This window comes from Natator depressus, chromosome 20, assembly GCF_965152275.1.
Source record: "Natator depressus isolate rNatDep1 chromosome 20, rNatDep2.hap1, whole genome shotgun sequence".
Lineage (NCBI taxonomy): Eukaryota > Metazoa > Chordata > Testudines > Cheloniidae > Natator > Natator depressus.
In genome coordinates, this window is record NC_134253.1 from 26,308,783 (window position 1) to 26,329,246 (window position 20,464).

At 57.8% G+C, this 20,464-nt stretch overlaps 1 protein-coding gene and 1 long non-coding RNA gene across 3 annotated transcripts in view; one reads left to right on the forward strand and one right to left on the reverse strand.

Moving 5' to 3' along the window:
* The window catches only part of PDE4A (phosphodiesterase 4A), a 133,844-nt gene that overhangs the window by 71,863 nt on the left and 41,517 nt on the right, over positions 1–20,464 (reverse strand). The gene's annotated exons all lie outside the window — the stretch shown is intronic.
* Positions 10,378–19,735, forward strand: LOC141975231 (uncharacterized). Its single transcript, XR_012635890.1, has 3 exons — positions 10,378–10,975; positions 17,477–17,607; positions 19,519–19,735. It is a non-coding gene; the product is annotated as an uncharacterized LOC141975231 (long non-coding RNA).

Sequence of the window (20,464 nt, forward strand, 5' to 3'; positions counted from 1 at the left end):
GAACTGCTCAACCTTGCCTGAAGACTCAGCAAAGCCCCCAGACATGCCTGGACTTGTGCTCCCCAAGCACATGGGACTGAGGGTATAAAACCGAACACAGGGGCCCATGCTGGGCCTTTCTCCTTCCCCCACCTATGCTGCAAGCAACAAGGACACTCTGAAGACTCCAACTGAGGGGACTGGCCCAGATGTCAAGGGTGAAATCTGTGTCCTATGAACTGCAATAACCAGTGGGGTGAGAAAAACTGCTTCGTCTCGTTGTTGCCCCGTCTAATACAGTTGAGAGTTTCCACTGTGAGCTTATGGTTTATTTCTATTGGTAACTAACTCGGACTTTTTGCCTATCACTTATAGTCACTTAAAATCTATCTTTTGTAGTCAATAAATTTGTTTTACCATTTATTTTTACCAGTGAGTTTGTATGAAGTGTGTGGCAAATCTGCTCAGGGTACGAAGGCTGGTGTATGTTCACTTTCCATTGATGAAGTGGGGACCCAATTACCAAATTAAGACAGTACATTCCTGAGGTACAGTGCTGGGAGCTGGGGGGATCTGGCTGGTGCCTCCTGCAATCTCGCTGGGTGGGGGGCTCCACATGTGGCTGTGCTGAGTGATGATAGCGCCTGGAGGGGTTTGCTGCTGGTCACTAGCCGGGCCTTGTGAGAGAGCCCCGGCTGAAGAGAGTTCAGGGGCACAGCGGTCCCACCGCCCCAGGCTGCACCCCGGGGAACCCATCACAACTGGAATGACACAGTGTGTTTGCACCAGCTCCCGCGTCTCAGCAGGAACCAAGCGCAATTCCATGCAGGGGGCTATTGTGAGAGTTTAGGACAGGAAGTGAAAAGTAACAGCAGACGCGCGGGAGTTGGGAACAGATATAACAAGGGATTACACAGAGGTGCTGGAACTAGGGCTGCGGGGGCGCAGCTCCCTGGCTTGAAGGCTTTGTTCTGAAAGACAGAACCCATAGCAGCACCCCAGGATGTCCCCCTTCAGCACCGGTCTCAACAGACCCGGAGGGGTGAGCGCCCCCACCCCGCTCTCTGCAGCACAGCTCCCCCTAGCACCACATCGGGGCATTAGGGTCAGCACTGACTCGGCGGGGGCAGTGATCCCTACTGAGCGACCCACAGTGCTCTCTGGGGTTTTCCCTGGGGCTGGGGGGGCCCAGCCATGCTTCACAGGTGCATTCAGCGGGCTGGCAGCCCAAGCCATTTGGCTGCAGCTCAGGAGGGGGGAGCTGTTCCCCCTCCCCCCAGTCCAGCCTGTCCCCATTCACTGCAGGGCCCGGCGAGGACACGGGACGGAAAGTCCCTGAGGAGCTGTCAGGCCGCACGGGGCAGGAGCTGCTGCTCCGGGGCCAAAGGTCCCTTTTCTCTATCCCACGTTTCCGTTGCTCTGGCACCGTGGCTGAGCTCCAAGCTGACTCCTCCCCACAGCAGCTTGGCGGGCTGCTCACCTACCAGCCCTGGCACCGCCCCCCACCGTCTAGTTACGGTCCATTCGCCATGCCCCAAGGAAAGCAGGGGCAGGGTGGCCCATGGGGCAATGGGACTCAGCACACCTCTACCCTCCTGGGTGGCCTTCGACATGTCTCTTTTCCTCTCTGGGCCTCAGTTTCCCCTCCCACCCTTTTGTCTAGTCGTTCAGTGAGCTCTCTGAGGCGGGGAGGGTCTCACTGTGTGTCTGTGCAGCAGCTGGCCCCAGTCCTGGGGCTCTCTCCCCTTCCTGCCTCCTCCACGTGCTCCTCCAGCAGGGCCCCTCTGACTGCCAGATGGACACGTGAGGGAGGCTACATGCTGCTGGCCATGCAGCCCTGCACACTAGCCAATGCTGTGGCTTGGGTGGGGCGAGGGGGGGGAGAGAGGGGAATTCCCAGGCTGCTTTGCAGCCTCTTGAGCAGTTAAGCCATTCATCCATCACAAACCGCCTAACGATCTGGCTGTTAATTATCTCCCAGCGGCAGGACGGGGAACAGAACAGCGCCTTTGGTTAAACTTCTGGTAACTTTAATTAAAATCACTGAAGGAACAATGAGCCACAAACTGAAAAATTAATGCAAGGGCCCAGTGGGGCTGGAACAATGTGTATAGTGGGGGGCTGAGAGCCAGTGAACCGAACTGTAAATCCCGTCTAGAATGGAAATCACTGCAAGCCAGGGGGTGTGGCAGCTTCCCCCGCACCCCCAGTTCCAGCACCTATGCAAGAGCCAAGATTTTGCAGAGAAGTCCACAGAGCTGGGGCTGGCCGGCTCGTGCCCAGAGCGCGGATCCTCGCACCCGCTTGGTATCCCAGGGAAAGGAGAGATTCGACACTGCAGGGAGTCACGGACGTCTAATCTTGGCCAACAGCCAGGACTCCTGGGTTCTCTCCCCAGCTCTGGGAGGGGGGTGGAGCCCAATGTTTAGAGTCGGGGGCTGGGAGCCAGGACTCCTGGGTTCTTTCCCAGCTCTGGAAGGGGAGTGGGGTCTAGTGGTTAGAGCAGAGGGGGTTGGTTCTATACCCCACTCCAGAGAGTGCCATGTCTGCTCTCTGTGGTGTTCCCATGTCGCGTGGACCTGCACCGTGCCCCCCCAGTCTCTGGGGTCCAGGCAGGGCTGCCAGGCTCCTGGGGGTGCCGGATCAGGCTGGAGAATCTGGGATTGGAGCAGTTAAACTGCAGCCCCTTTGTGCCTTTTTGCCACCCCCTTAAGGGCGGGCTGCACCAATGCGCCTCGAGAGCTGGGGGCACCCAGCCTCTCTGACTGGCTGCAGCTGGGGGGGGGAGCTGCCTGTGCCTCCCCCAAGGGAATAGTGAGCAGCCATGCTAGGCCAGCCCTCAGTGCCAGGTGCTGCATGGGCCCCCTTGTGCCAGGCACTGCGCAGCCCCCAGCCCAGATCATAGAATCATAGAATATCAGGGTTGGAAGGGACCCCAGAAGGTCATCTAGTCCAACCCCCTGCTCGAAGCAGGACCAATTCCCAGATCGGGGCCCCCTTGTGCCAAACACTGCGCAGCCCCCCAATCACCTGTCTCCTCCCCCTGGGCTGAGCCCATCTCAGAGAGGAGGCCGTGTTTGCACCGACCCATCTGCCCTGGCACCTGCATAGTGAGGCATGTATCGGCCCTGGCCCTGCCGGCTCAGCCAGCCGTGGGGTCGGGCAGTGACTCACTGGTAGGAGGATGGGACCAATTTCCCAGCACGTGGGCATCGCCTCCCCCCACTCTCCAGTTCCCAGCGAGGCGCGGGGCCGGCAATTCACCTTCCAGGAGCTCCGGGCCCCGCCACTCCCCAGCGCCGTGGCTCACGGATCATAGGGACGGGGGCAGCGCCCGGCGCCACAGGGCTGCAGAGTCGGTCAGGGAGCAAGGAACTCGCTGCTCCAGCCCAGCGTCCCTGCCCGCCCCGGGATGATGAATGTTGCTGGGAGCCGGTTTCGCCCACCAGTGCTTGGCGCCTGCTGCCTATAAATGGGGGCTGGCTCCTCTCGGGCTGGGAGCTCGTTCAGAGCAACCTCCCGGCTGGGAGGGTGCACGATGCTCAGCTCCTGTGCCCAGCGCCAGGGCCCTGAACTGCCAGGCCCGGAGGTGCCCGGGGCTCAGCCCTGGCAAAAATCAAGCCCTGCCACCAGCCACCGAGACACCAGCACAGGCCAAAGCCCAGTAGGGAGGGTCAAGAGAGGCAAGGGGCCTGGAATGAGATGGGTGGAGCTTCCTGCCAGGCCTGGCCAGGGCCCTTCTGAGGCTACTGCGTGCCTGAGCAGATGGCCCCAGAATGGCCCCCGTGCCCCCATGCCAGGGGGCAAGAAGAGAGCCCAAGAAACTGCTGGGGCTCAGGAGACCTGGGCTGCTCAGTGCCTCAGTTTCCCCTCCCGCTTTGTCTAGTGAGCCTGTGAGCTTTGGGAGGCAGGGCCTGGGTCTGTGCCGCACTTTGCACAGCGGGGGAAACAGAAATCTGGTGGAGCCCAGGGGAGAGCTGCAGGGCCCGCGTAGGTCTTGGTAGGTCTCGGAGCTCCCTGGGGCTGGCAGGGCTATAGAACTAGAGAGCCATGCCCAGCGGGGGCAGAGTCCCCGGCCAGCAGCGCACGGCGCGATTTGCTGCTGCTCCTGCCTCCCGCTCTCCTGTGGCCACTGCCGGTGGGACCCGCCTGGGGCGGGGGGAGCTGTCATTTCCCGGGCTGGGTCTTCCACGCAGGGGAGGGAACGAGCGTCCTGTGGAGAAGGGACCTCGCACGCTTGTCTGCCCTGTTCTTGGTGCTTTCCATGCCCGGACAGATCGCCATCTCAGGGTCCCACACACCTGTCTCCAGCACCGGCCTGCACAAGCCTCCCCCCGCCATCGTTAAGCTCAGCCCCACCACGCCAGCGGGAGGATTATTAGCTGGTGGAGAAACTGAGGCACAGCGAGTTCTAGGCCAAGTTTGCCCAAGAGCGATTCTGGGCACACCCAGTTTTGGAGAGTTACCAGAGAGCAGATGCCTTTGAGGGGGTCCGGCCTCCCAAATCACTAGTCACCTTGGGAAACCTGGTCTCTAGGTCACACAGGGCATCTGTGGCAGCCCTGGGAAATGAACACAAGCATCCTGTGTCCCAGCCCGGAGCCTCCAACACCAGCTCAGCCATCCTAAATCCAGAGTGACTCCACTGATTTCAACAGGCCTGACTCTGGATTCATATCAGATCCAACCACATCTCACTAAAGATGCCAAGTAGGAAAAGCGGGAGATTTTTCTCCTCATTATGAAATTAGCTCCCACAGCCTAGAGCCCCTGCCAGCTCTGGACAAGGGCTACTGAGGCCCCCGCTCCGTGTAGAGCACTGGGAGGAGATAAATCCTGGGATGGCAGGAGCTGCGCTGTCATGTTTGCAAGGCCGGGGGTGCCGTACAGCCTCCGGGAATCGCCCCTCCCTCCCTGGGGTCCTGAGGCCAGTCTGGCCTGCAGTGAGGCCCCAGAATTGCTAGGGCTCCCCCCCTTGACCAGAGGCTGCTGGGCAGGCCCAGGGATTCAGATTGACGGGGAAAGGCACCAGCTAGTAGCTCAGAGCATCAGTGACCGGGGAGGTTAGTCAAGCCAAACATTAGTCAATTAATCTAATTAACAGGTCCTGAGTTCAGGCTAATTACACCTTGCTACAGGATCCGAGCTGCCGCTTCCCTGCCCCTGAAGAACCGTCCATCATGCTCCTCCCGCGAGCTACGTCCCCCCCCATCCAATGTATTACTCCAGGCATTGCTGTGGGGGAAACCAAGTCCAGCCCCCCTTGGGCCAGGCGCTGCACAGCTGCAGAGCGACAAGCCGTCCCTGCCCCAAAGGGCTCACGGCCTAATGAGATGAGAGGTGGGAGGGGAAACTGAGGCACCGAGAGGATCAATGGCAGAGCTTGGAATATAACCCAGGTCCCCTGAGCCTGTGTCCAGCACCTCACCCACTAGCCCCTGCTGGCTCTTATCTGCACATCCAGACACAGCTTTCATCCACAATCTCAGTTTTTGGTGGTGCTGTGACTCAAGTCAACTAATTGCCAATTAACTGAAATTAACGAGATTGGGCAAACGCTGTTTGGGAAATCAGGAGCGGAGGGCTTGGTTGAGCAGCTGGGGAAAGAAACAACCTCTCTCTCCAGGTTCGATCTCCTCCTTCCCCAGCTCCATTCTAATTCCCTTTTGTTCCGGCAGCTCCCAAAGAGAGCCATGAAACCAGGGCATTTCTCCTCCAGCCAGGAAGCTGCAGTTTTTCACACCCCCACTCCCCATCCTCTCCTTCTGAAGGGGGGCTCTCGGGCTGCACTGCAGAGTTAACACGAGTCCCGTCCACACTCAACAGCCCTGCCTTCAGAAGACTGCAATGAGCAGGAGGGGAAACTGAGGCAAAGAGAGATGACTTGCCCAAGGTCAGTGACAGAGATGGGTCTAGAACACAGGTCTCCTGCCCCTCCATCTGGTGTCCCATGCACTGTACCACACAGCTACCGCACGGAAAAGACTCTGATTTCCAGAATACAACTGTCTCTCTGCTACCTTGTGCTGCTGTGTCAAGCTCCTGTCTCTCGAGTCTTACTCCGTTTTTGGACGAGGGGCCCTTGCCAGGTGTCTGTACAGCGCCTAGCGCACCAGGGCTGGGGCATCGAAGTGCTCCTGCATTAGAAAGGCTAAACAATAGTCCCACCATTGACTACCAAATCTAATCCTGCCCCAAGGCGAGTCCCATCTCCCAGGGTTCGAGTTGGGGGGCTGTTAGCCAGAATCGCTTGCTTGCAACAGAGCCTCAAATGTCATCGCAACACCTAGTGTCCATCCAGCGCTTCTCAGCAGCAGGTCTCAAAGAGCACTCTGCAAAGCAGGTCAGCGTCACCACCCCATATTACAGGTGGGGAAACTGAGGCACAGAGCGGGGGCGGGGACAGGTTTCAAAGGGCCTGTGATGAACACACTGATTTCACCCTGCGGGCGCCCCCACCCCCCCCCGACAATCCATTTCCGCACACTCTGCAGCTTCCTGACGGGAATGTTACAAGACTCCCACCGCACGGGGAGCATCCGGCACTGTTACCGCGCAGCAGGGAATCGTGGGGGTGAGGGGGAAAATATCACTGCTTGCCTTCCTCTTTGGCTGCTATTTCTGGCAGGCAGCTAGTGTGCGTTACGCCTGCTGGCGTGGGATTGTCTAGTAAACTGAACATTATCCAGGAGCTTAAGACAAATGTGAATCACTTTTAATGGACGCAGGTGACTCATCAGGGCTGGGGAAAGATTAAGGCAAAATGTGATAAACGTGAAGGGGCTTTTTATCTACTCATCTCCATCAAGAGCTCAGTCCATGACAGAGTCTGATGGGGCTGCACGCACCTGCGCATTGGGAAGGGTGAGCGGGGGCGAGGGAGGGCTTGATACCTTACAAAAAACATTTTCTAGCCACAATTAACAAGTTGGCGTAACTGCAGCCGAGCACAGAGCCAGAACATCACCGAGCGGGTCAGCTCCAGAGAACAGGAACCGGCGCGCACGGCGGATTCCTCAGGAGGGGAGTGGGGTCTAGTGGTTAGAGCACGGGGGGCTGGGAGGGGGAGGGCTGGGAGCCAGAACTCCTGGTTTCATTCCTGGCTATGCCACCGACTCCCGGCGTGACTCTGGGCAAGGCCCAAGCCCCTGCCCTGCTCCCCCAGCTCAGCCCTGCAGCATTCCGGCTTCTAGCTCCTTGGTGTGGCCTAGTCCGGGAGGGCCCCCGCATCGCCCTCTGACGCGTTCCCAAGTTCGCAGCTCAGCCACCGTAGGACCCGTCTTGCTTTCCTCAGCCACCTTTCAGCATCGCTCCCAACCGAACGACGCCCCTGCCCGAGGTGGGGGGAGCCCCTGGCACCTCCAAGGAGGGGTATGTGACAGGAGCCGCGAGCAGGCGGAGTTCCTGGCACGCGGCTGCCAGCGCACGGGACTAGCACTAGCAGATCTTATTAGCAGCTGGAAACTGCTGCTGAAACAGCAAAGTAGCTCTTAGGAAACCTAGTAAGTCTAATTCCATTTGTGCAGGTGATTTATTTACACTCGCACCCAAGGGCCAGGGGTGGGGCTTGGGCCGGGCCGGCGTCGCCTTCACTTGGTGCGGAGGTCGCTCACCCGATTCCCTTCCGCCGGCCGCAGGACGGGAGCCACGAACGGCCCAGGAGTAGGATATGAGGGGCTGTCTCTCATTTCGGGCTTGTGCACCGCCCGCACAATGGGGCCCTAGCTTCAGCCGGGTCCCCAGGCACTGCGCCAACAAATGGGAGATAAAGGGGTTTGTTTGTAGTTGAGTGGGGGGGGCCTCACACAGGTAAGGCCAGGGCCTGGGATCCGAGTTCAATTCCTGGCTCCCGCACAGAACCTCCCGTGTGACCCTGGGCAAGTCCCTGCTTTTCTCCATGGTTCCGTTCCCCGTCCCTAAAAGGCAGATAATCCTTCGGCTGTCTGGCTTGTCGAGCTAGATTGGCAGAGGGACTGCCTCTGCATCGGGGCAGCGCCTGGCCTCAGGGACCCTGATCTTGGTGGGGGTCTGGGCAGCACCCAGCCCAAGGGGACCCCCAATCTCGGTGCCGGGGGGGGGGGTTCTATAGCTATTAACAAGGTCGCCCAAGCAGTTCGTGGCAGAGCTGGGAACAGAACCCAGGAGTCCGGCGTCTCCACCGCAAGCCCAGCTCTGTAGAAAGCCCACATCAGACTGAGCCAGCCCCCCCGTGAGGAGGGTACGAAATGATCTAATCAGTGGGGCTGCCCTGGGATTCACGTGGCCACGTCCCAGCTGGGTTCTTCCAGCGATGGAGTTTAATAAACAGCACATCCATCTGTCGCGTTCAGCGTTAGCACTGTCTGGCACCTGCCCCCGAGGCTGCTGCAGGCGGAGGCCGGATAGCGGGAGGTTTCCACAGGACATGTCCTGTGCAGCGAGCCCAGGGACTGGTTCTGTACGGGCCCGACTCTCCCTCTCCATCCCCCGGCCTCCACCCCACAGAACGGCCAGCGCTCCTGCCACATCCCACAAGGGGATGGCAGGACGACTCTCCAGCCGTTTTGTGGGGCAAAAACGCAACACCCAGGAGAGAGCGGGCTGGGCCGGCATCTTCGATCCATGATGGACTGAAACTCCAGCTCCTCCCAGCTACACTGGACTCGCGGCACGACTTAAGCAGGAAAAGTCTTTCCCTTTCATAACTACAAAGGTGAGCAGGGTTTTCGTTATTATAATTTCCCCTGGAGCACACACATCGTTCCATTGGCGAATAAATTAGCCCGGCACCTCTTCCCAACAACGCTGGGTGTCAGCAGATCCCAGCCTTTGCTAGTTACCCTGCTCTTAAATAACAGCATCGCCTCCCGACCCTTCTGCCCAATTGAACCAATTGCTAAAATTAACTACTCAGCAACTCCCCTCCCTGGCCCCGGTGCGGGCTGCAGACCCACAGAACCCGGTGATGTAACAAGCCAGACCCTCATTCACAGCCAGGTCCCGGGTCTGTGAGTGAATCCGGCCACAGGGCCAACACCAGACGCAGCCTGTTACCTCCACCCACCTAACAGCCGCGTTCTTGCTCCGCTTAACATCAGCCTCTGGTGTGAGCACCTGGCCAGGGCCCATCACACACTCAGGACAAGGGCAGAGTCCAGACCTCCTGCGTAGCACAGGCCAGAGAGCAACCCCCAGCAGTCCCTAGGCTGGGCCTGATCACAGCTGTTAGACGATGCCTCATCTGGATTTCAAAGGGGCAGGACCCATTGCACCGCTCTCAACCGGGAGTTCTGTGCCACCAGGGCCTCCATCTCCAGCTGTCCCTCCCGCTTCACTCTGAGATTTCAGAGTTTTGTGGGGAAGTGAGGGGAGGGATTCAGCATCACTTCAACGGAAGCCATCTAACCCTTCAAATTCTGCTCCGTCGTTCTGTGCCTCTGTTTCCCACCTTTAAAATGGGGATAATAATCCTTCCTTTCCACCCAACCCTTGATCTATCTTTTTATTCAGACTACAAGCTCTTCAGCACAGGGACGGTCTCTCACTTGGTCTCTGCGCAGTGCCCAGCGCGACGGGGCCCCGATCTCAGCCGGGGTCTGGGCAGCGCCCAGTGCGATGGGGCCCTGATCTCAGACAGGGTCTACGCAGCACACGGCACGACGGGGCCCTGATCTCGGCTGAGGTCTCTCCCCTAAGAGTACAGGAACCGTCACAGAAATCAGGAGGGAGGAAGGAGATGCAGGGTCTGTGGTGGCTCCTCCCAGGAGATTTAATCCAGCTCAGCCACAAGCTGTGGGCTGGATGCGAGTTACTGGGCGGATCCCTTGGCCTGCCTCACAGTTCCTAGACTCTAGGGCCAGGAGGGCCCGCGGTGATCATCTGGTCTGCCCATGTCACACAAGCCATGGGACCGCCCCGAGGTGCCCAGAAGGGCCTGTGACGACGTGAGGCTGTTCTTCATGTGTCCTCTGAATACTGTCAGGGTGCCTCAGTTTCCCCTAGGCATTTCTTAAGTCTCCAGGGGGTGGGATAAGGCAGGGGGTGTAATGGTTGCAGAGCAAAGGGCCAGTGAACATAAACGGCCGACACTCTGTCTCCTGGCAACTGATGGCGTGGGCCCTTCCCCCCTGCAAGGTGAGAGCTAAAGGGTTGGAGAACAAAGGAATCAGGTGACCTCCTGGCCCAGGAAAGGGACAAAGCCCAGGGGAGGAGGGGCTGGAGGGAGTTTCAGTTTGGGGCTGGCCGGGACATGGAGTGAAGGGCAGATGGGGTTGTCTGGCTCACTGCCCCCCAGAATGGACCCGGCTGAGGGGTCCTGTTCTCTGCACCTACAAGCTCTGTGTTAGACCATGTTCCTGTCGTCTAATAAACCTCTGTTTTACTGGCTGGCTGAGAGTCCCGTCTGACTGCGAAGTTGGGGGGCAGGACCCTCTGGCTTCCCCAGGACCCCGCCTGAGCAGACTCGCTGTGGGAAGCGCACGGAGGGGCAGAGGAGGCTGAATACTCTGGGGTCAGACCCAGGAAGGAGGAAGCCGGGTGAGCTGTGAGTCCTGCAGACAGGCTGCTCCCGGAGAGGAGACTTCCCCAGAGTCCTGCCTGGCTTCATGGGGAGCAGTTCCAGAGCATCGCCCAGGGACTCCGTGACAGAAGGACATTGTAACCCTGTGCAGAAAGAGAGGGTTGAGCATTGGAAAGTTCACCAAAGCACAGTTAACCGTGCAGCTGGAGGAGGATGACCGCTCTAAGGAACAGATTCCTGACCCCAAATGGGGCTATAGCAGGATCTGGGAGCAGCTGGAGTGGGAGCCAGGCATCCCCAAGACTCCTGTCCCTGACCAGACGAGGGTCTTCATGATCAGGTTTCCCATCCGGGGATCGGAGACGGATGGGATTGGAGCTGAGTCCGAGAGAGCAAGAGGACTGTGAGAGACAGCGAGAGCCCGAGAAAGAGCTGCAGAAGCAGCAGCAGCATGAACTGGTGGTGGGGGAGCGGAGAGGCCTAGGGGACCTCCCCGGGGTGAGTGGGGATAGACCCCGGGGGGCCAGTTCCACAGGGAACCTTGAGACTAAATTGCTGCCCCTGGTTAAGGAGGGGGGGATGTGGATGCCCACCTCACTGCCTTTGAGCAGGCTGGAGATTTGAACCAGGGGGACCCTGCGGAAAAGCCCCGGTGTCTAGCTCCCTTGCGGGGTCCCAAGGCCATAGACACCATCAGCCAGATGGGTGGGGGGGTGGACAGGCTCCCACTCCTGGCCCCGGCCTATATGTCCGTGTGGAGTTTCCTGGGGCCAGGCCCCTCGGACCCCCAGTGGGAGCAGAAGGTGATGGTCAATGGGGAGACATTCCTGGGGTGGCGAGACCCTGGGACAGAGAGAACTGTTGCCAGGCCCCGGGTGGTGCAGCCTCACCAGATGCTGGGGGGCTGTGTGACCTGGGTGAGGGTCCCAGGGATGAAGCCCCTCGCCCTGCCTATGGCCCAGATCCCTGTGCAGACCCAGGAGGGGTCAGGCTGGCTGGTCGTTGGGGTTCTCCAGGATATCAGCTGTGAGACCCTGTTGGGGAGTGACTTGACTGTGCCTCTTTGGGACAGGATCCAGGCTCTGCTCCTGTATCTGCCGAGGGTTTGAATTTGATCCAGGGAACCAATCGGCGGAGAGGGAAATGGTCAGTGAAAATGCAGATGACCTGGCTGGCAGTGGGGAGGAGCGGCTAGGCTTAGGCTACCTGCCTGCCTGTAACCAGACCCCTGGGGCTGGGTGGGACAGAGGGATGCTCCCCGCCCCCTTGCACACCGGAGAGGGGGCTCAGGGTGCTTAGGCTGGCTCTGATGCTGTGAGGAAAGCAGCGAGATCGCTGCCTACCCCCGCTGGGACAGCAAGGGCAGCAGGGAGCAAGGGGGGAGATAAGACCCCAGCTGAGTGGCGGGGGGGGGCCCACAGGCAGGGCAGGTCGGCTGCCAGCCAGGTTTGCCTGGTCCAGAGAAGATTCCATGGCACGACAGGGAAGGGGGCTCTGGACATAGTGGGGCCCCTCAGCAAGGCGATCCGGTTGGGGAAGAAATGCATCCTGGTGGTGATGGATTTCACCAACCGCTACCCAGGGGTGGGAGATCTGCCCTCCGCCAAGGCAGACGCGCTGCTGACCATCTTCAGCAAAGACGGGGTCCCCAGCGAGGTCCTTACAGACCAGGGGTCAAATGTCATGTCAGCCCGGCTCCGGGGCTGGTGGGAGAAATGCGGGGTCTGGCTCACCTGGGCCCCTGCATGTCACCCTCCGTCCAATGGGCTGGTGAAGAGGATCAGAGATTGGCTGGTTCTCCAGACCAAGAAACAGGTCCAGGCCTTTAGCGGGATGGCAGGGTACGGAGCGTCCGATCCCTGAAGCCAGGAGACCGGAAAGGGCCAGAGAGATGTTACTGCGGTGACAGGCTGCGCCTGACCATGCTGCAGACGCAGAGGTGAACGCGGCTCTGAAACGCATCGGTGCTGCTATTCGCGCAGCAAGCGGGGCCCGGACCACGAGCTGCTTTGCACTTTCCTCCTTCCGCCCGAGATCTCGCTCGGCAGCACTTTCCACCAGCCAAGCGCTTTGCAAATATTCACCAATGAAGCCGCCCAGCCCAGGTGCGAGGGAGGTGTTAGCTCCAGTTCCCTTCACCAGCTACAGCTACTAATTACTCACTGTTTGCACGGCGCTTGGTCACTGCGAAGAAGGGACCATTAATTAACCTTCCCCACAAGAGATGCAGCAGGCAGGAGTCAGGGGCAAAGCGAGAGCGTGTCGTCTCCAGCGTGGGCAGACGTACCCACGCCCACCGCACCACCGGACTGGAATTAGCAATGGCACTGTGGTGCCATGGGAGAGGTGAGCCACCCCAATACGTGGCACCGTGGGTTTCAGAGGGGCTCTTCCCCTGGGCAGCTGCTCCCTCCACAGCGAGTAGGCCGAGCGCCTTCTCAGCAGCCCGAGCTGGACATTACACCTCCCACTCCCTGACGAGACAGAGATTGGACATGTCCTGCCCAGGGTCATACGCATAGCCAAGACCAGAGCCCAGCAGCCCGGACTCCCCAGCCCCTGCTCTAACCACTAACCCACACTCCCCTCCCAGAGCTGGGACTAGAAGTGAGAGATCCTGCCTCTCACGCCCTTCCTCTAACCACTACACTCTCCTCCCCTTCTGGAGCCGGGAACAGAACCCAGGAGTCCGGGCTCCCAGCCCCCTGCTCTAACCACTAGCGCCCACTTCCTTCCCAGAGCTGGGATAAAACCCAGGAGTCTTCGCTCCCTCCCAGTAGGCCTTTGCCATTCCTCTGCGCTCTTCCCAGCAGCCCCTGGCAAAGCAGCAGCAAAGGAGGGCTGGCTCCAAAGGGTGAATGCGACAGTCCTGCCTGGTGCCTGGGAGCCGCGGCCCGGCCGCCACGGGCTCGGAGCTCTCTAGGTTTGGATTTTGGTCCACAGCCCCAGTGCTGCAGCCTGCGAAGGCTCCCCTCTGCCCACTCAGTGGGATGCCTGGCGCTGGGCAGCTCTCCGCAGAGAATCCCGCCAGCCCTTTAGCCACGCTGGAGGGGTCGGGAGGGCATACGGAGCCACGGGCACTTCACAGGGTGGCAAAGAAGAATTTGAACATTAAATAGAATCCTGCCTCCAGATGCCAGGGAGCTCTGAAAACCTCAGCACCTGCACTGGGGGGCTCAGGACACCTGGGTTCTATTCCTGGCTCTGCCACTGCCCTGCTGGCTGACTCTGGGCTAGTCCCTTCCCTGCCCTGCGCCTCTCCCCCCTCCCACCCTCTGTCCATTCAGACTACGAGCACTTCGGGGGCCTGCTCTGGGTCAGGGCCTGGGCAGCAGTGGGGCACTGGGCCAGCACTAACAGTGCGGCAACATGCCCCCTACTGAGCCCCCCGTCCCACCCCCTGCACCACACTCCTCCTTGCTTGGAAGACTGAGGTTCAGCGTTGGCTTAGGGGGAAGACTGCACACCACAGGAACGTCGGGCTTCTCCACAGAAGTGGGTGCCTGTCAGTTCAGCCAGAGATGCAGAACTAGGTGGTGCCGGGCTGCAGGGAGCAGGGTGGGGTCTCATCCTAGGCACTCTCTCTGCCCCTGGATTCAATGCCCAGCACAGCATAGTCTGGGAGCACAGAACACGCGAAAGAGGAGTCAGGACTCCTGGGCTCTTTTCCAGCTCTGCCACCTACCCACTTGGACAAGTCACATCGCCCCATGCCTCAGTTTCCCCATCCACAAAACAGGCATAAAAACAAAGTTTGGAAAGCATTATTAACTGCTCCGATCCCTACAACTAAAAGCACTAATTAAAGTTCCTAATAATGAGCAGCCAGGCTAACAAACACAGACAGGGAATATTTGGAAGTTGGGGAATCTATTTTTGGATCCATCCCTTCTTTCTGCCCCACAAGCTCACTAATGAGGCAGTGCACATTAAAGCAGAGGACTCCATTAATCTGCAGAAAGCACAAGCCTTGTGTGTATCTCCCTCCCCGTCCCGTTCAAAGAAAAGTTGCGACTGGAAGCCCTGTTCTGCGCTGGGCACAGAGGAATCCCTGGGATTCTTAACATTCTCAACCCCTCCATTAGCGAGGGATCAGGTATTTAATAGGGCTCGAGCTGCTCTGAGAGAATCAGCGCTCCCACAAGGGGGTATGAAATTACAGGCTGAATTAATGCCTCCAGCCTTCGCCTTTCCAGCCAAAAGCAAACGCCTTGGGAAGAAGAGCTTGGGCCCGTTAGGAGCTCCTTCCGAGCGTCATGCGCGGTCAGGCCTTTGCTCAGGTGCAAAGAGCGAGAGGCCACAGAAGAAGGGGGAGCCTGTCAGTTCAGCCAGAGATGCCGCCATGGTGCAATTAAGACGTCAGAGGCAAAGGGATGGAGTGGATGCCAGCACCACAGAGCTTCTTGCCTCTAATCTTCGCAACAGCCTTCCAGCCTCCAGAGCTCGACCGCTGCATCTCTAGCCACTAGACCCCACTGCCCTCCCCGAGCTGGGGAGAGAACCCAGGAGTCCTGTTTTCCCAGCCACCCTGCTCTAAGCCACTAGACTCCACTGCCCTCCCCGAGCTGGGGAGAGAACCCAGGAGTCCTGTTTTCCCAGCCACCCTGCTCTAACCTAGATTGTCAGGCTCAACGGGTAGTGATCAATGGCTCCATGTCTATTTGGCAGCCAGTATCAAGCGGAGTGCCCCAAGGGTCGGTCCTGGGGCCAGTTTGTTCAGTATCTTCATTAATGATCTGGAAGATGGCGTGGATTGCACCCTCAGCAAGTTCACAGATGACACTAAACTGGGAGGAGAGGTAGATACGCTGGAGGGTAGGGATAGGATACAGAGGGACCTAGACAAATTAGAGGATTGGGCCAAAAGAGATCTGATGAGGTTCAATAAGGACAAGTGCAGAGTCCTGCACTTAGGATGGAAGAATCCCATGCACCGCTGCAGACTAGGGACCGAATGGCTCGGCAGCAGTTCTGCGGAAAAGGACCTAGGGGTGACAGTGGACGAGAAGCTGGATATGAGTCAACAGTGTGCCCTTGTTGCCAAGAAGGCCAATGGCATTTTGGGATGTATAAGTAGGGGCATTGCCAGCAGATCGAGGGACGTGATCGTTCCCCTCTATTCGACATTGGTGAGGCCTCATCTGGAGTACTGTGTCCAGTTTTGGGCCCCACACTACAAGAAGGATGTGGAAAAATTGGAAAGCGTCCAGCGGAGGGCAACAAAAATGATGATGGGACTGGAACACATGACTTATGAGGAGAGACTGAGGGAACTGGGGATGTTTAGTCTGCAGAAGAGAAGAATGAGGGGGGATTTGATAGCTGCTTTCAACTACCTGAAGGGGGGTTCCAAAGAGGATGGCTCTAGACTGTTCTCAATGGTAGCAGATGACAGAACGAGGAGTAATGGTCTCAAGTTGCAGTGGGGGAGGTTTAGGTTGGATATTAGGAAAAACTTTTTCACTAGGAGGGTGGTGAAACACTGGAATGCGTTACCCTAGGGAGGTGGTGGAATCTCCTTCCTTTGAGGTTTTTGAAGGCCTGGCTTGACAAAGCCCTGGCTGGGATGATTTAGTTGGGGATTGGTCCCTGCTTTGAGCAGGGGGTTGGACTAGATGACCTCCTGAGGTCCCTTCCAACCCTGATCTTCTATGATTCGATGAACCCACTAGCCCTCACTGCCCTCCCCGAGCTGGGGAGAGAACCCAGGAGTCCTGTCTTCCCAGCCACCCTGCTCTAACCCACTAGACCCCACTCCACTCCCCAAGCTGGATATTTCGGACTCCTGGGTCCTATCTCAATCAGCTTGTTGGAAAGTTACAATTTAAGGCCCCGCGGAAGTGGTTTCCTGGTGGGCTCTCTCTCAGAGACGTTATTTCAGTCAATGCAAACCTTCATTTAACCAGACCCCCCCCCAGCCCAGCACGCATTCTCCTTGCTAACATGGGCACGATGACTCACCCGCTCTGCAGCACATCACTGCTAATAGACAGAGGCGATGCTGGTGCAGGGTATTTACTTGCGTGCACACGGCACTTGCGACCAGGATCCCATCAGTTCATTTGTGTATGGGCAGCCCCCAGGTTCCTCCAGGCCCAATCAAAGGACATAAATATGAAATTCCAGAAATAACTGCACCTTTCATTCCACCCCTCCAACCTCTTTACAAACGTTATCTATCTGGGGAGGTAGGCAGCTGCTTCACACACCTCCGAAATGCAGCTGGCTCTGGGGTAGGACCAGGGCACAGCAACCGTCAGCACAGGGAGCGAAGAGCCTCCGATGGAGCTGACGCTGGTGGGGGGATTCAGAGAGGTGGGATGTAATCACCCAAGGCGGAACATGACCTCGCTGTCTCTGCTATTTCCCTGTTAGGGCGATCGCTGGGCACCGCCTGCCGGGCCCCGCTGTACAGAGGGGCCGGGGGCACCGAGCGGCTGAGTGACTTGCCCATGGTCACAGGGAGCGCGTGGTGGAGCTGAGGTCACAAACTCGCACCCCAGCCAGTCGTCCTGTCCAGGCCACTTCCCCTCACCCCGCTTCTCCCAGAAGAATACAGCGCTGCTCAGGCTAACCCAGCCAGGTCGCTACAAACTACCAGACCAGTTAACTCACCAATTCTCTTCTCAAAGAAAGAGCCTCTGACTTTCTTGGGCCACTGGCATGTCAAGTCCAAAAGGCCCAGCTTGGGGCAAATGCAGGGTTTCCATGATACAGCCGCCTGGCACTAGCTACTTACCAGGGTTTTTTAGTTCTTTATTAGTTATCTTTAAGTGGGCTTGGGGGGTTATTTTACAGATTAATGCAGTGTTTGGGGTGCGCTCCCCCCAAAGGATTAAAGGAGGGTGGGGGTTGCAGACAGATCTCCCAATGGTTCTGGAGAGTCTCAGCTTTAGCTGTCCCAAAACCTTCTAAACATGACCAATGACGGCCTGAGTTTGCAGAGAGCTCCCATTCATCTTAACAGGGGCTAACTCAGATGCCTGCCTTGCCTTGCAGGCTGCATGTGGATATATCTGTGAACTAGGAGATGTTCCAAAAAGTACCTGGAGAGATCAGATCTGCCCTTTGCAGCAGAGACAGCTGTAGATTTATTACAGCGGTCAGAACCCTTCTCATGTTCCGTAGAGGTAAGTCACACCCTGTGCAGAGTTCAGCGCAAGGCCTAGTTACTCATGCCCCCGCTCAGGGACTTTCAGAGACTCATGGAGTTTAAGGGCAGAAGGGGCCGTTAGATCATGTGATCTGACCCCCTTTATAGCACAGGCCATGGAATTCCTACCCGGTACCCCTGCCCTGACCCCAATCACAGCATCTTCCAGACATGCTCCAGACGGGGTCTGAAGACATCCCTGGATGGTGCATCCACCCTCGCTGGGGAGCTGGTCCCAGTGATTAATCAGTTTTTCATTGGAATTTGTCTGGCTTCAGCTTCCAGCCCCTGCCGTTTGGTCTGCCCTCACTCGGCTGGGTTAGGGAACCTCCCATGCCACCCTCACTTCTCCATCTTTCGGAGAAGCTAAACCACTCGAGGTCTCACTACCAGGGGGTTTCTCCAGCCCTCGACTCATTTCTGTGGTGCTCGTCTGCAGCCTTAACTATTGTTCAACATCCTTGTTAAAATGAGAACCCCAGAACTGGCTGCAATGTCCAGTGCTGGTCTCACCGATGGTGTACACAGCACTCCAGTCACCTCCCTTCGCTTAGTCCCCTGTCCATACATCCAAGGTTCACGTTAGGTGGCTCCAAGGAGGAGGAAGAAAAATTGTCCTCTGTAACCCCTGTGGATAGGACAAGGAGCAAAAGCCTGAAATTGCAGCAAGGGAGGTCTAGGTTGGACATAAGGAAAAACTTCCTGTCAGGGTGGTTAAACACTGGAATAAATTGCCTAGGGAGGTTGTAAAATCTCCATCATTGGAGATTTTTAAGAGCAGGTTGGACAAACCCCTGTCAGGGATGGTCTAGATAATCCTTAGCCCTGCCTTGAGTGCAGGGGGCTGGACTAGATGCCTCTCGCGGTCCCTTCCAGTCCAACAATTCTGTAATTAGCCCGTTCTCCACAGTGCGGCACTGGGAGCTGGTGCTAAGTCGCTTGTCCACGACGACCCCTAGATCCTTTTCAAGGTCACCGCTTTCCAGGATGCAGTTCCCCATTCTGCAGGGAAGGCTGTGCTCCTCCTTCCTAGAGGCAGAACTCTGCATCAGGCTGTCTGCAAATGCACTGTGTTTGAGTGGCCAGGCCCAGCTTCCAGACCGCTCTGTTACCATCATTAGATACCACGCCACCAATCCGTGTTGTCAGCAATGAGCTGCGGGGGGGCCCAGCCCTTGTGCTAATCCTCAACAGCAATGGCAAACACTGGGCAGAGGAGCCCCAGACCCACCGGGGCCAGCACTAGCTGCTTCAGAGGGAGGGTGAAGATACCTGGCAGGAGGCAGACGATGGGAAACCTGCCCCTGGGTTACATTCCTTCCCAGCCCCACCTTTACTGGTTGGGGGGGGTCACGCCCTGCAGCTGGGCATTTACAGATCTTCCAAAGCTCTGGGCTGGTTTTTGATAAGTCCCTAATTCTGGGTGATTCTCGTTAGCCATGTAAATGTCCAGCCCGTTCTGAGACACTGGCAGCTCCGCACTGATATCTTGTGGCAATGAATCCCACAGGCTAATGGGCAGCTTGCACGGGGAAAACGTATTTCCTGGGCTCTGATTTAAATTTCTTCCCATTACGTGTCCCCTTGTTCCCGCATCATGAGGCAGGGTGAATGGAAGCTCCCGATCGGCCTTCTCGCTCCTGTCTCCTTCTGTCTGTGTATTACAGTAGCATCAGCCAAGGCCAGGCACCATTGCGCCGGGTGCTGCACAGACACAGCCCCTGCCCCAAAGAGGGGAGGGGAAACACAAGCTCAAAGTGGGGAAGGGACTTGCCCAAGGTCACCGGGTGGGTCAGTGGCAGGGCTGGGACTGGAGCCCAGGTCTCCTGCTCCCCAGCACAGCACTCTATCCGCTTGGCCCCACTTCCTGACTTGTCTCCTTTCTAAGGCAAACCGTCCTGATCTCGCCCATCCCTCTTCAAAGCAGGCTCCCGTCAGGCCTCCAGCTGTGCCTGACGCCTGCTCGTCCAGATCCCACATGCAGAGATGGCGAACAATTGGAACAAAGCGGCCTCGTCTTCCCGACGAGCGACCGGCGCGCGTTCACGTCTCATTACCCCCAGAGAAAGACACCCTGGACAAAATCTTAATTTCCTTATTACCAAGAAGCCAGGCCCGTGTATCGCGGCATGAGAGCCCGGCTGCTCGTTAGGCTGCTAGAAACCCAAGATTAAATGACTCTGCATGTACATCTGCAATAACCAACGGGTGGGGCCGGGGAAGGTAGCTGGGCCCCCACCAGGGAGCGAGGCTCTGAAATGCCTCGTGTCAAATTAAAGGCAGCTTTGGAACTCCACAAAGCCTGGGCGCAGCCTATAAATAGGAGGGCTGCTGCTTTTATTTTTAATTAGACAGCAATTGATGGATCTGAAATGAAATTACAGTGTTACATCACAGAAATCACTTTGCAGTTAACTGTGGTGGTGACAGCCAGGGAAGAGCTTCCCAGACACAAATGGCTGGCTTTGTACAGCACCTGGCACAGCACGGCCCTGCTCTGCGGCTGGGACTGCTGGGCACTACCATCATATGCCAATTGCATCATCATTGCTGCGGATCTAAGGAACACTCAGGGTCCCGTTGATTGGCTTTCTGCTTGCGCTCTCAGCCTCCCATCCAGGGCCAGAGACCTGCCGGGCAGCGTCCCATGGCCAAGGGGAGCGTGTGCTGAGCGGGGGAAGATCTCAGAGAAATCTGAAGGCGGCAGGCACGCCGGTGGGAATGGAGTGGCTGACACAAGACAGGCTCTCGAACTCGGCATCATGCGGACGGCAAGGGGGAGCCATGTCCGCACCGGACCCAGCTCTTATTTTCCATCTTGCTCCCGAGCAGAG